The sequence below is a fragment of the Heptranchias perlo genome, chromosome 12 (genome assembly GCF_035084215.1).
Source record: "Heptranchias perlo isolate sHepPer1 chromosome 12, sHepPer1.hap1, whole genome shotgun sequence".
Lineage (NCBI taxonomy): Eukaryota > Metazoa > Chordata > Chondrichthyes > Hexanchiformes > Hexanchidae > Heptranchias > Heptranchias perlo.
In genome coordinates, this window is record NC_090336.1 from 26,409,968 (window position 1) to 26,423,588 (window position 13,621).

At 42.9% G+C, this 13,621-nt stretch overlaps 1 protein-coding gene across 2 annotated transcripts in view; it reads right to left on the reverse strand.

Annotated features, from left to right (window-relative positions):
• LOC137327692 (leucine-rich repeat-containing protein 10B) overlaps positions 1-5,998 on the reverse strand; it is a 29,404-nt gene extending 23,406 nt beyond the window's left edge. Inside the window, exons 1-2 of one of the 2 annotated variants that reach the window (XM_067993496.1) lie at positions 5,894-5,998; positions 5,581-5,815 (exon numbers count right to left, since the gene is read on the reverse strand). The gene's annotated coding sequence lies outside the window, so the exon portion shown is untranslated. Of the gene's footprint in view, positions 1-5,580 lie in introns of both variants that reach the window. The other variant, XM_067993497.1, reaches the window with a different exon arrangement.
• Between the last annotated feature and the right edge of the window lie 7,623 nt (positions 5,999-13,621).

Consider the following 13,621-nt stretch of genomic DNA (forward strand, 5'->3'; position numbering starts at 1 on the left):
TTATATTGCCTCTCCACATTCTTCCTACCAAAATGCATCACTTCATACTTCTCTGTGTTAAATTTCAACTGCCATGTGTCTGCCCATTTCACCAGTCTGTCTATGTCCACCTGAAGTCTGTTACTATCCTCCACATTGCTTACTCTTGAGTTTTGTATCATCTGCAAACTTTGAAATTATACCCTGTATAACCAAGTCCAGGTCATTAATATATATTAAAAAGAGAATTGGAAGATTGTGGCCAGAGCCTCTGCAATTTCCACCCTTATTTCTTTCAGATAAGACGTTAAATCGAGGCCCCGTCTGCCCTCTCAGGTAGACCTAAAAGATCCCGTGACACTATTCCAAGAAGAGCAGGGGGGTTCTCCCTGATGTCCTGGCCAATATTGATCCCTCAACCAACATCACTAAAACAGATTATCTGGTCATTATCTCATTGTGGGACCTTGCTGTGCACAAATTGGCTGCTGTGTTTCCTACATTACAACAGATATTACACTTCAAAAGTAATTCATTGGTTCATTGGGACCAGTTCTGGGGAAAGTGGGACCTGTACAGGCCGGACAGGTTGTACCTCAACAGAGCCAGTACCAATGTCCTCGTGGGAAGGTTCACTAGTGCTGTGGGGGAGGGTCTAAACTAATTTTGCAGGGAGATGGACACCAGGATGTAGCAGTGGAAAGGAGAAACAAGGTGCACAAAGGATTGGGAGAGACAGATAGCACTAGAGTAAGAAATAGTACGGTATTAGGTGGGATCAGACTAAGAGAGAGTACGAGAAGTTTTAAGATATGTTTACAGTGCATGTGCGTAATCACATGAAGCGAGGTAAATAAGGTTGTTGAGCTGCAGGCACAATTAGCCACTTGGGAATATGATGTTGTGCCGATAACAGAGACCTGGATCAAAAAAGGGCAGGATTGGGTACTAAATATTCCTGGATACAAGGTGTTCATGAAAGATAGGGAAGGAAAGAAAGGTGGGGGTGGGTGGGTGGCAGTATTGATTAAGGAGAATATTGCAATGCTGGAGAGAGAGGATGTCCTGGAGGGGAAAGGGACAGAATCTATTTGGTTAGAGTTAAGAAATAATAGAGGTGCCATTACACTACTGGGTGAATTCTATAGGCCACCAACTAGTGGGAAGGATATAGCGGAGCAAATTTGCAGGGAAATTACAGAGAGGTGCAAGAGCCACAGAGTAGTGATAATGGGGGACTTCAACTATCCTAATATAGACTGGGATAGTATTAGTGTAAAGGGCAAAGAGGGGGAGGAATTTTTGAAGTGTGTTCAGGAGAACTTTCTTGACCAGTATGTTTCCGGCCCAACGAGGAAGGAGGCAATGCTGGATCTATTCCTGGGGAATGAGGTGGGCCAAATGGAGCAAGTGTCAGTGGGAGAACATTTAGGGAACAGCGATCATAGTATCATAAGGTTTAGATTAGCTATGGAAAAGGGCAAGGAGCAATCTAGAGTAAAAATACTCAATTGGAGGAGGGCCAATTTCAGTGGGATGAGAACAGATCTGGCCCGGGTAAATTGGAATCTAAGATTGGCAGCAAAACTATAATTGAACAATGGGCAGCCTTTAAAGAGGAGATGGTTCAGGTACAGTCTAGGTACATTCCCACGAGGGGGAAAGGTAGGGCAACTATAGCCAGAGCTCCCGGGATGATAAAATAGATAGAGAGTAAGATGAAGCAGAAGAAGGAGGCGTACGTCAGGTTGATAACACAAGTGAGAACCAGGCTGAATATAGAAAGTTCAGAGGGGCAGTGAAAAAGGAAATGAGGGGCAAAGAGAGAGTATGAGAATAGACTGACAGCTAACATAACAGTGAATCCAAAAGTCTTCTATAGGCATATAAACATTAAATGGGTAGTAAGAGGAGAGGTGGGAACGATTAGGGAACAAAAATGAAATCTATGCATGGAGGCAGAGGGCATGGCTGCGGTACTAAATGAATATGTTGCACCTGTCTTTACCAAGGAAGAAGATGCTGCCAAAGTGACAATAAAAGAAGATGTGATGTGGAGATGCCGGTGATGGACTGGGGTTGACAATTGTAAACAATTTTACAACACCAAGTTATAGTCCAGCAATTTTATTTTAAATTCACAAGCTTTCGGAGGCTTCCTCCTTCCTCAGGTAAACGTTTACCTGAGGAAGGAGGAAGCCTCCGAAAGCTTGTGAATTTAAAATAAAATTGCTGGACTATAACTTGGTGTTGTAAAATTGTTTACAATAAAAGAAGAGGCAGTTGAGATGCTGGATGGGCTAAAAATTAATAAAGAGGTACTAGAAAGGCTGGCTGTACTTAAAGTAGATAAATCACCCAGTCCAGATGGGATGCATCCTAGGTTGCTGAGGGAAGTAAGGGTGGAAATTTCGGGGGTACTGGCCATAATCTTCAAATCATCCTTAGATACGGGGGTGGTGCCAGAGGACTGGAGAATTGCAAATGTTACACCCTTTTAAAAAAAGGGTGTAAGGATAAACCCAGCAAATACAGGACAGTCAACTAAACCTTGGTGGGGTGGGGGGGATCTTTTAGAAATGATAATCCGGGACAAAATTAACAGTCAGCAGGGATTTATTAAAGGCAAATCATGTTTAACTAACTTGATTGAGTTTTTTGATGAGGTAACAGAGAGGGTCGATGAGGGCAATGCGGTTGACGTGTTGTATTTGGACTTCCAAAAGGCATTTGATAAAGTGCTGCATAATAGGCTTGTCATCAAAGTTGAAGCCCATGGAATAAAAGGGGCAGTGGCAGCATGCAAATGAAATTGGCTAAGTGACAGGAAACAGAGAGTACTGGTGAATGGTTGTTTTTCGGACTGGCGGGAGGTGTACAGTGGTGTTCCCCAGGGATTGGTATTAGGACCACTATTTTTCTTGATTTTTATTAATGACTTGGACTTGGGTGTACAGGGCACAAATTCAAAATTTGCAGATAACATAAAACTTGGAAGTATAATGAACAGTGAGGAGGATAGCGATAGACTTCAAGAGAACATAGACAGGCTGGTGCAATGGGTGGACATATGGCAGATGAAATTTAACGCAGAGAAATGCGAAGTGATACATTTTGGTAGAAAGAACAAGGAGAGGCAATATAAACTAAAGGGTACAACTCTAATAGGGGTACAGGAATAGAGAGATCTGGGGGTATATCTACACAAATCGTTGAATGTGGCAGGGCAGGTTGAGAAAGCTGTTAAAAAAGCATACGGGATCCTAGGCTTTATAAATAAAGGCACAGAGTACAAAAGCAAGGAAGTTATGATGAACCTTCATAAAACACTGGTTCGGCCACAACTGGAGTATTGGGTCCAATTCTGAGCACTGCACTTTAGGAAGGATGTGAAGGCTTTAGAGAGGGTGCAGAAAAGATTTACTAGAATGGTTCCGGGGATGAGGGACTTCAGTTATGTGGATAGACTAGAGAATCTGGGGTTGTTCTCCTTAGAGCAGAGAAGGTTGAGAGGAGATTTGATAGAGGTATTCAAAATCATGAAGGGTCTAGACAGAGTAGATAGAGAGAAACTGTTCCCATTGGCGGAAGGATCAAGAACCAGAGGATATAGATTTAAGGCGATTGCCAAAGGCGACATGAGGAAAAACTTTTTTACACAGAGTGTGATCATGACCTGGAATGCACTGCCTGAGGGAGGTGGTGGAGGCAGATTCAATCGTGGCTTTCAAAAGAGAATTGGATATTATTTGAAGGGAAAAAATTTGCAGGGCTACGGGGAAAGGGCAGGGGAGTGGGACTAGCTGGATTGCTCTTGAAGACAGCCGGCACAGACTCAATGGGCCAAATAGCCTCCTTCTGTGCTGTAACCATTCTATGATTCTAATGCTTTGGGACGTCCTGAAGTGATGTATGGTGCCATATAAATACAAATTCTTTCTTTTAGCTAAAAGATAGGGAGGGTACAATGGGGTAAACTACCCAGTTCTCTGAACTCATCTAAATCTGTGCTCCTGTTAATCCCAATCCAATCATATATCATCCTTTGCCTAAGGGAGAAAATATTTATCTAGCTCAGAATCCTATTCTTACATGAAGCAGATCTGTCAAACGTCACCTATCTGGTGTAAGACTCATTCAATTTGGTCTAAAAATGGGACCCATTTTGATGTGTATCGCTCTTAAAAGTAAACACAGCTCCATATGTTTCAATGGGTTTGGGTCTACATAATTATTTTTGATTAAGAACCTCATTCCCACGTCCCCCCATATGTTGACAGCGGTATCTTTTAACAGATTTCGTCAGCGGACAAGGCAGTGAGTGAGGAAGGTGGGTTTGGAAAGAAGAACGGGTATGACATTTTCCGACACTTTGCAGTTGTGATTTTGGCAGTGCAATATCATATCAGCCTCCTAGCACACTCTGCATGTTTATGCTTCCACATGGCCTCGTTCTCCATCAGACGTCGAGCAAAAAAAACAGAGCTAGTGAATTCGGCTGCACTTCACAGGTCCCACGAAACAGTGGGGTCTCCGCTGGCGCCAGAACAAAGTAAGTTGATACGTTTATATTTTCCCAATGCATCCATCGGTGTGTGTGCGCGGCATCAGCTGCACTTTTATAACGTCAACGTGAATGGGGCGGATTGGAAACAGAAAGGATAATGTTTTTGCCAGCCGGGTGATTGAAGAGAAAGCTTGTCAGCACTACACAAGAGTTCTGGTTATTGCAAAGTTACCTCACTGAATGCTGCTTCAGTCTGTTTTTTTAAAAAATAATAAATGGCTGAGAATTATGCAAAAATAAAAATCCTGTTGAATTAGTAGCCTTTCTCTGCGTTGCTTATTCACAGAAACGGAAGGCAGGGAGGGTAACATTGCATTACATCTAACATAGTATTTACAGCACAGAAACAGGCCATTCGGCCCAACAGGTCTGTGCCGGTGTTTATGCTCCACGCGAGCTTAACAAAATAAATGACATAACATAAAAGGTTAGTGACAGAAAGAGATAGAGTAGCAGTGCAGACAGAATCATAAGTCAGTGGCTCCCACGGGTCGGGTTTAATTCAAACTCAAGGATGGGGTTGGGTAGGGGAACATTTGTGGCCACAAAGGGGTTAATACATGAGCCATTTTATCAGACAGCGGTGGCAGATAGTTTATGAAATCACATCAGTGGTGATAGATGTCCTGGGGCTAACCAAGGAGCCTTAATAAACCTGCCCAGCTTCACACTGCAGTTATCCCGATCCCGTTCTTATATATGGACACGACTTGTTCCAGCGATCCTGTCAATCCAGCTCAGTTGGCTCTGTGTGGGGAGACGTGAAATCGCCACTTGATGTTCAGTGTAATAGACATGAATGGGAGTAGAACATTGCAGGGGATCCATACAAGAGGAGGACGGAAACAGTCTTAAGATTATCAAAATAGCAGGAACTACTGTCAGTCAGTAGTCTTAAGGTAAGAGACAAACTGAGACGAAAAGTTCGCGATACCAGTTTACGGACATTTGGAGAAGATGAATGTGTTCATACAACGTACAGATAGTAAATTAAGCATTGCCCACCCCCACCCCTCCCTCTCCGAGTTTCCTACCTTGTCTATTGTGTGATGGAGACTGTCCAAACCAGGAGCAACATCCAGGAGCGAAAGGAGGTGACATGTTAACAAAGATCAGGCTTCCTTTTTCCACCCAGACCCTGTCTGATCCGCAGACGTCACTTTACTGAATCCTTGCACAACACACATTACAGCAAGTGAGGGGAAGAAAAAAGCTCGTCCCCGCCTCCCTCTTTCTCTCTGCGCGTCCTCGCCATCACCATGGAGACATCTAAAGAGATAGCATGCAAAAAAATGAGGCACTCGAGCATGGAAATGCTGCATCAGGTCGCTCTTCCCCTCTCCCTACCTTTTGCAATGGTCCTGGGCAGGCTGCGCCCTCTCTCTGGCTCTATCCTCTTGCCCGCCCCTGGTGTGCACAGTCCCCGGGGTGAACGGATACTGTATTCCGCCGATCTCTCTCACATGCAATTGACAGCGCAGAGACTGTTGCTAGGATGTACTACGCCAAACCCCGGGCGCCTTGGCAACCGGGCTCCATTGCAATTATCTTAAACCATTCATTTTTTTTAAAAATCGTTTTTTGCTGGGATGAGCTTTTCCTTACGAAAGGAGAGCCAGCCAACGTGATCCCGGTGGCTAACTTCAATAAAGGGATTTGTTTTTCTTAAAAGTACAGCTGCCCTATAAACCATTTGAATTATATTTAATATTGTTTATATATCATTGGAAATGTTTCAAGTACCTGTGGTTGACATGACTCTTTTCAAATAGAGCCAGATCTGGAGGAAATTCACGTTGATTTGATTAAATCTTTACGGCTGAAATTCTTGCAGAATACACACAGAAGGCTGGCACTTCATTACAGTACTGGGGAGAATGTTGCATTGCTGGAGATGCTGTCCTTCAGATAACCCCTTAAACCCAGGGTCTGACTGGGTGGTTCAGGTGGATATTATAGACTCCATGATATTAATCAAAGAATAGGTAGTTCCCCAATGTCCTGGCCAACATTCCTACCTTAACCAACACCACCAGAAAAAGCATCTTAACTCATTGCTGTTTGTGGGATCTTGCTGTGCACAACATGGCTGCCCCATTTGTCTCGAAGTCGTTGCACTTCAAACTAATTGTATGCAAAACACTTTGATAGGTTTTTGAGTGGTGTGATATATTAATTCTAGTCTTTAAAATAATTGGATATTGATTATCTGAACCCAATTCACTTAACTTGAAGTCCATCGTATTTTTCTTCCGTTTCCTACTTTTTCCGTTCAAAATATTGACTCCTGCTGGACTACGATTCCAAAAAGACTGGCAGCTCTTTATCACGTCTCCTGAGTGGCCATTCCTTATGTGTGAGCATTGAAATGAATGTCGGTAGACTATCTGACAGTGGAGGGCATCGAAGCCAACCCCAGAAATATCCTTGTCCAAAATCCACACAAGTACACTTACCAGCATGAGTCATTGGATCGTGGTTAGGGTGGGAAATCTTATACCCAGGGACACTGAGATTAATCATCATGTTCCAGTTGCTGCCCCAATTGAAATCAGCTAACTCAGCATAGGCTGGGAATTGAACCTGAGAGTTTCTGGCCTGTATGACTTACTCTGGGCAGCACCTTTACCCAGTGGTGCATCAGGGCCCTCATGTAATTTATTTTAAAAGGTATTATTTTTTTAATACAGTAATGTAAGGGGGTGCTGAGAGAAATTGGAACTTAAACAAAAAAATAAGCTGCCATTACTTAATATTTTAAATGGGAATTACAGGAATCTGTTAGATTTTAGGTTTCTATAAATACGAGGTCAGCAACTCTGCTTGGTTTGTGAAGTTATTATTTGTTTGACAGTCGTAACCTTTCGTTCATACCCTACACGCCTCAATAAGATAATGGAAGTTACTATTTAGAATGGGGTGTGTGTAATTTATTTCAGTGCTCCCTGAGCCCAAGCTTTGTGCCGAGCATCTATAACCATTTGGTTGGCCAGGATTGTTTTTTTTCCTCTCTGTCTTGCTATAGTAGTAGTATGAGACACCTCCGTATGCAAAGCAGTGAGCCTATACCCGACAGTGTTTGTTTCCATGCCTCATAAGTAATTTGTCTTTGTGTGACCTGACCTTGTTCTTTAAGGTTAATACCACTACTCTCCTAGATAAACATACAGTACAGAACTGGAACAAAAGAGCTGAGCAACTCACGTGTGCAAGACAGATGGTTTATTTTATCTACCGTCACCAGTAGAGGGCTTACGCTGAAAGCACCTTCTTACCACCTGACATGCAAATATATGCATTCATCATCCTGCCCGCTCAACTCGTTTCCTCAGCTAATTAACCCAGTAGAAACAAAAATACTGGAATTATACAGCAGATCCATCGATATTTCAGAGATATGTTTTTTTTTGGTCAGCTGGGTTTCTGACATGCATGTAAACTCGTCACCATATTTAAGAGTTTCTGAACCACCTGTACAATTTCTGTTTGTCCAATGCGGAGTGCACTCGCTCCCTTCATGGGGACACAGCCCACATACCTAAGTCTCGGGATCTTAGGACCAGGTTAGTAGAGCCACGTTTGAGGGACCCCCAAGTATATGTAAAGGTATTGCTGATGTTTACATGGCTAAAACTGTGCAGTTTATCTGTAAAAAGCAGTGAGAAGCTTCCTACTGCTTGTCGAGCTAGAGCCACCTTGCCCGTTAGAGCACTGGCTTGCCCGATCTCTGTTCCTCTTGCTCATGACACGCATTTCTAATGACCTGTGTAATGGCTGTATTATGCTCCCATCTGAAACAGGTGGGAACTTCATTATAATATTCAAATGAGGTGGGAGTGACATAGTAATGCTTCTCATGTCTTTTTTCTGGCTGATTCATGCCTTTGCCAATTACTGCCTAAATATAAGGAGCATCCAGGATTGCTCAGCGCTGAGCAAACAAGCTGCAAAACTCATCTGTGCATGATAGATGGTTTATTTTACCATCACCAATAATTTGAAACCATTCTTCCACTATACGATGTGCCAGCATGTCATGCTTTACATAGTACTACACTGTAGGGTGATCAACAGTCAGAAAAGCCTGATCAGCCACACCTGCCGAGACACCAACCAGTCATATTTGTAGGCATTGTCGCACTTACCTGGAAACAACTGTGACTAAGTTTATGGGGCTTCTTGGAGCACTCAGTCTATCACTTGAAAAAGCTCAAAGTTGGCAGATATTGAACTGATTTTCATGTCCCAATTTCGAGTGCATAAGATAATTACAGCTGAGGAATGCCATTCAGCTCATCTTAATTCGTCCATCCGGAGGGATCCTAATGTTCTCTTATTCTAGAACCCAATTGTTTCTGAAATGATTCCAGTGTTTTTGCCCCAGTGTTCTATCTGGAATTTTATTCCACATGTTGATCACTTTTTGTATGAAGAGTTTCCTGATATCAATCCTAAAATTACCTATTACTAGTTTGAACCAATATAGCTTCTAATTCTACTCCCGCAGTTTAAAATAATATTCTGGGTTAACTTTTTCTATACCCTTAACAATCTACTATTCCTCTATTAAATTACCCCTCAGGTACCTCCTTTCCAGTCTGAAAAACCCAGTCTCCCCAATCTTTCCTCATAACTCAGACCTCAATGACACTAAGGATCAGTCTCGTGGCTCTTCATGCATTGACAATCATTACGAGGGAGTCAATGGACTTTGGGGAGGTACCAGTAGATTGTAAACAGGCTAAAGTGATGCTCACATTCAAAAATGGTGACAAAACAGAAACAGGTAACTACAGACCTTTTAGTCTTACTTCCATTCTATGTAAAATAGTGGAATTAATTATCAGGGCGAAATCTGAAGAACATCTGTACAACAATAACCTAGTTAATAGCAGTCAGCATGAATTAGAAGGTGAAAATCCTGCCTGCCCCACCTTCTTGATTTCTTTGAGAAAGTGATAACCCAAGTGGACCGTGGTAAGCCCTATGACATGGTGTACCTCCACTTCTGAAAGGCGTTTGCTAAATTTCCACCCGAGAGGCTATTTTTGGGGATTCAGGATAAATCCTGGGAATGGATAAAAAACTGGCTGAAGAATAGGAAACTACAGCATCAAAAATCGCCTCCTAAGTCTCTCTTAGCACTCTGGGCTAAATACCATCCATCCTTGGGGGATTCATTTGTTTTGAACTCATGTAGCCTGTCTAGGACTTCCATCTCATGTATAGTGAAGTCATTGATTATGCTTAGGATATCTTTGTTTGGAGAATTTCTTGTTGCTCATGTCTTCCTTATGAATATTTGGAGGAAGTAGTCATTCAGAATATATATTGTTTTGTGCTCATCCTCAGGTTCATGTCCATTTGCATCTTTTATGGTTTTCACTTCTTCTCTGACTGCTGTTTTACACTTGCGGTACTGAAAGAATTTTACTGTGATGCTTAGGCTCCGTTGCTATGCTTATTTTGCAGGTTTTTCTTTGCTTTTCTGATCACCCTTTGGACATGTTTCTGCATTTTCTTATCTTCATCCCAAAAAGTCCCTTTTCCTTTCTCCCTGCAGGATTCGTAGAGGCCTTTTTTCCTCTTTATCTAACTTTTAATTTGTTTGTTAATTCATTCAGCATCATATTTGCTTATTCTGAGCTTGTTAGTTTTGCCAATGTGTTTATCCTGCCTGAACAGCATTATGCCTTTAATGGCATTCCATGTGTCTTCAACTGAATTATTATTGAACAACCTTGTGTTTAGGCACTCGATGGATGGACATAGAGGAAATGGGGGACTCATCTCTATATGAATACTATGCCTGCTCCTTTTGAGGCACAGGCCCAGGTATGTCCATTTGGAAAAGCCCCAGAAATTCCAGCAATGGGAGCAGAGGCCCGGCACAACAGGTCTTTTCCCTCTTTCCCTCTCTGCAGCACATTGGAACTGGAGTTTTTTTCCAGTGTTGTGATGAGGAAAATTGTCCCTTTTATGTCCCTGCTGACAGTAGGAGGTTCAGTGAAGCGGCACCAGTGATTATTTGTGAGGAAACGGAGGCAATATAGAATGTGTGAGAGGGTGGCCTCTCCTAAGTTCATGGCTAGTTTCATTGTTTGCTTTTCATTCATTATCTCCTTATTCACTTACTCATTCAACAACAACAACTTGCATTTATATAGCACCTTTAACATAGTAAAATGTCCCAAGGCGCTTCACAGGAGCGTTATCAAACAACATTTGACACCGAGCCACATAAGGAGAAATTAGGATAGGTGACCAAAAGCTTGGTCAAAGAGGTAGGTTTTAAGGAGCATCTTAAAGGAGAAGAGAGAGGTCGAGAGGCAGAGAGGTTTAGGGGGGGATTCCAGAGCTTAGGGCCTAGGCAGCTGTATGCACGGCCAACAGTGATGGAGCGAATAAAATCAGGGATGCGCAAGAGGCAAGAATTGGAGGAGCGCAGAGATCTCGGAGGGTTGTAGGGCTCGACGAGGTCACAGAGATAGGGAGGGGTGAGGCCATGGAGGGATTTGAAAACAAGGATGAGAATTTTAAAATTGAGCACAGTGGTGATGGGTGAACGGGACTTGGTGCGAGTTGGGATACGGGCAGCAGAGTTTTGGATGCGCTCAAGTTATGGAGGGTGGAAGATAGGAGGCCGGACAGGAGAGCATTGAAAAAGTCAACTCTGAAGGTATCAAAGGAATGGATGAGGGTTTTTGCAGCAGATGTGCTGAGGCAGGGGCGGAGACAGGCGATGTTACGGAGGTGGAAGTCTTGGTGATGGAATGGATATGGAGTCGGAAGCTCATCTCAGGATCAGATAGGATGCCACGGTTGCGAACGGTCTGGATCAGCCTCAGACAGTAGCCAGGGAGAGGGATGGAGTCGGTGGTTAGGGAATGGAGTTTGTGGCCGGGACCGAAGACAATGGCTTTGGTCTTCCCAATATTTAGTTGGAGGAGATGTTTGCTCATCCAGTACTGGATGTCGGACGAGCAGTGTGACAAATGCGAGACTGTAGTGGGTAGAGAGAGGTGGTTGTGAGGTAGAGCTGGGTGTCATCAGTGTACATGTGGATCCTGTATATTTCACTCCTGAGGTGCATTGCAGCAATATAGAACAATACATCCGACCATTTAAAGCTCTATTTCAAGGGTTGTCATACTGCTATTTTTTCTATAAAACCTTCTACTGCAGCTCAAGGTGACCAACAGAAGAGGGTTGTAAAACCCAATGACCCAACTCAACCAAGCATCTCACAGCACCCTGTATCATCCACTCCTACATTGGTAAGCAGCAGCACAGATACATTCTGGGGAGTGGGGGTGGTGGGGGGGGGGGGGGGTAGGAGGTCAGTTAGTGAGTTGCATGAGGGAACACTTCATGAAGCATATATAATGAGTGAGGAGGAGCAATTGCACATGCAATTGGAGATGTCACAGTCAGATAGCCAGCTTGAGGGCTCCTTTAACTGCTGAACCTAGGGTTCCAGACTTCACAGGACATTTGGCAGAGATCTGCTGCAGTCGCTTGGAAAGACTCAGTGGTTTAAAACACCAAAGCAGTTGTTGACTGCCCCAGACACAGCTATCCTTTTTACAGAATTGCTTTCTAGGTCTGGCTGCGTAAATGTGTAGTTCTGTGACCCGATCCTTCGTGAACTATAGTCACCACATGTAGGCGCCTTTGGACATGTCCAAGTACAATTGTCTGGCCCTGCACATAAGAGCGTCGGCAAAGAGCAGATCCTAAAGGAGTATCTAAATTACAAGCGTACCTGTCAAACACACCTCCTCTGATCCTCCTTCTCCTCCCAGAGGGATGCCAAGGGGGATACCCATATAGGCAGCACAGTAAAAAATATTTCCAGGCAAACAGGCCAAGCTACCAGAGACAGTTCAGCTTTAAGAAGCTGACTGTGACTTCCTTTGGGACAAAATAGCTAAACAGCAAAGCAATGAAACAGCTACACAACTCACCAACAAAGAAGGAGTAAAATAAATATCAGGTACTGGCAGCAAATGCTAATGAGTGAGGCCCCTTTAAGAGCACAAACCCAAATGAGTAAACGGGCTTCTTTTGCAGCATTCGTTTTATGTGAGCATTGTTCAGGTTTTCCAGTTGAATTATGGACCTAGTCCTAATTTAAATTTTTCATGGGCTTTACGGGTCTAGCACATAACATATGTTCACATCCAAGCTCTACCTTACAGGGCACTTTATCAAACCCAATGTGCAACAGCACTATGGAGTGCAGCACAAAATATAGTGGTACAGCTAAAGGCGCCTGCATTACAGATGCAACTACACAATGAATTAAGTATAATGCAGTTAAATGCATATAGGCACTGGTTTAGACAGGATAGTGCATAAGGTCCTTCTAATTATTGCATTTGATACTGAGTAGATTACTGAATATAATGCATATATGCTATAGTGATTACTGTGTAAGAAAATAGGAGAGTTAGAAGTGACCGAATTAAAGTTCTCAAGATTATGACATAAATATACAAAGTTGATCCAGGAAAACTGTTCAAAAACCAAAGGACACAAGTTAAAAATGAGGAAGTTAGAAGTAAGAAGGGAAATCAAGCAAAGGGTAATACAGCTGTGAAATAAATTATCATGGAAGCCAATCAAAGCGGACAGTATAAATTCGTACTAAAGGCAATTAGATATATATTTGGAGGGAGAAAGAACTAAGGACTTCCCCCGAAGGCTCAGCTGGTTACATAATAAGAAGTTAAGCTGCACAATGGTCACAGGCTTGATCCTCAGTCAAGGCTGAGTTAGCTGTTCTCAGCTGGGAAGGCTGCACAATTCATTTCTGTGCTCCATTGAGTACGGTAGCATAGTGGTTATGTTACTGGACTAGTAATCCAGAGGCCTGGACTAACAATCTAGAGTCATGAGTTCAAATCCTGCTACAGCAGCTGGGGAATTTAAATTCAGTTAGTTAAATAAAATCTGGAATAAAAAGCTAGCGTTAGTAATGGTAACCATGAAACTACTGGATTGTTGTAAAAACCCATCTGGTTTACTAATGCCCCTTAGGGAAGGAAACCTGCCGACCTTCTCTAGTCTGGT